Genomic DNA, 1,342 nt, shown 5'->3' on the forward strand with positions numbered 1-1,342 from the left:
CACCCCCTCCTCCCTCTGCCCCTCGCTCCTGCAGCCTCCCCTCCCCCACCCTCCCGCGGCAGCCACCGCCTCCCTCACATCAGCGGCACCGACCCACACCCATCGCAAGGTCGCTGTTCCCACCTACTTGCTCCCCACCCGCCACCGTCCCCGCTCGACCGTGTCCCAGTCCCGACGCCCACTGCCTCCATTGCTTCCCCCCGCCGCCAGCTCCCGCTCACCGGCCGCCGCTGCCGCCGTCTCCTCCTCAGACCGGAAACATGACACCGGATGTGCGCGCCCATAGCGGATGATTGACAGTACTTCCGACCAATCGGCGCCCATCGTGACCGTGTCCCCGCCTATCTCCACCGCTATCCAATCATTGTGCAGACCATGATGAATGATGGCGAGAGTATCCAATCATCATGGGAATGTCCAACTTGATGGTGGGATTTCGCACAATAGACGGCGAGATTGTGTTGGACTGACATCAGTATTATTCAATCACGGATAGGGTAGTGCTAATTGACAGAAGTCTAGACCAATAGAAAGACAGTAACCGGCTAAGGGGCTGTTATAATCATCCAATAGCAATCCAGCGTTTATTCACTTGACTGTCCCTTATGGGTGATCAACGCGCCGCCTGCTGGCGTGGAGGAGTAGGTGCAGTGAGGATGAGGCTTTAACACCTTTCTGCATTGGACTCTCAACTATCTACTTGAAGACATGAAAGGGATGAATTAGGATTAACAGTAAAAAATGTCCCCAGACAGAATAATAACCGTAATCCTCTCTCTCCTCACTTTAAGGCCGCTCTGCCAAGGTTTTCACTGTTTACTTCAGGATTTTTACCATGGAATCTTGACTCTCAATAAGCGTGGAGTTGATTGTCCCCAGGGCACAGGCAATTGACCCTCAGAGAATAAGCAACCAGAGATTCCTACACCTGGTTATTATTGAGGGACCGTACTGTGTAGGAGCAAAATGAGGCCATTCTGCCCATCAAGACTGAACTGATAATCCACTTTCTTGTCCCCATTTCTCCATAACCTTGAATACCGATTAGAAATCTGTCTGTCTCAGCCTTGAATGTATTCATTGCTTCAGCTTCAACAGCCCTCTGTGATAAAGCATTGAAGGGCAATGCAGTGACTCAACAATTCTGGTTGCGGGCATGGCCAGGCATCGGTTGCGATACTATCTTCTGTTGGTTGCCACCACTTTTTGTTTTGCACTTGCATTACGCATCACACACACTTAGAAAAGAGAAAAGAAGTCTCCCAAATACCAAAGCAGAAAATGCCGGAAAAAGTCAGGAGGCCTGGCTGCAATGGTTCTGATGGAGACTCAACCTAGAACT

At 51.2% G+C, this 1,342-nt stretch overlaps 1 protein-coding gene across 2 annotated transcripts in view; it reads right to left on the reverse strand.

The window, feature by feature from the left end:
* LOC122542284 (myocardin-related transcription factor A-like) overlaps nt 1–271 on the reverse strand; it is a 200,812-nt gene extending 200,541 nt beyond the window's left edge. For both annotated transcript variants that reach the window (XM_043679873.1, XM_043679871.1), the window contains exon 1: nt 222–271. The gene's annotated coding sequence lies outside the window, so the exon portion shown is untranslated. The remainder of the gene's footprint in view (nt 1–221) is intronic.
* Between the last annotated feature and the right edge of the window lie 1,071 nt (nt 272–1,342).

This window comes from Chiloscyllium plagiosum, chromosome 39, assembly GCF_004010195.1.
Source record: "Chiloscyllium plagiosum isolate BGI_BamShark_2017 chromosome 39, ASM401019v2, whole genome shotgun sequence".
NCBI classification, from domain to species: domain Eukaryota; kingdom Metazoa; phylum Chordata; class Chondrichthyes; order Orectolobiformes; family Hemiscylliidae; genus Chiloscyllium; species Chiloscyllium plagiosum.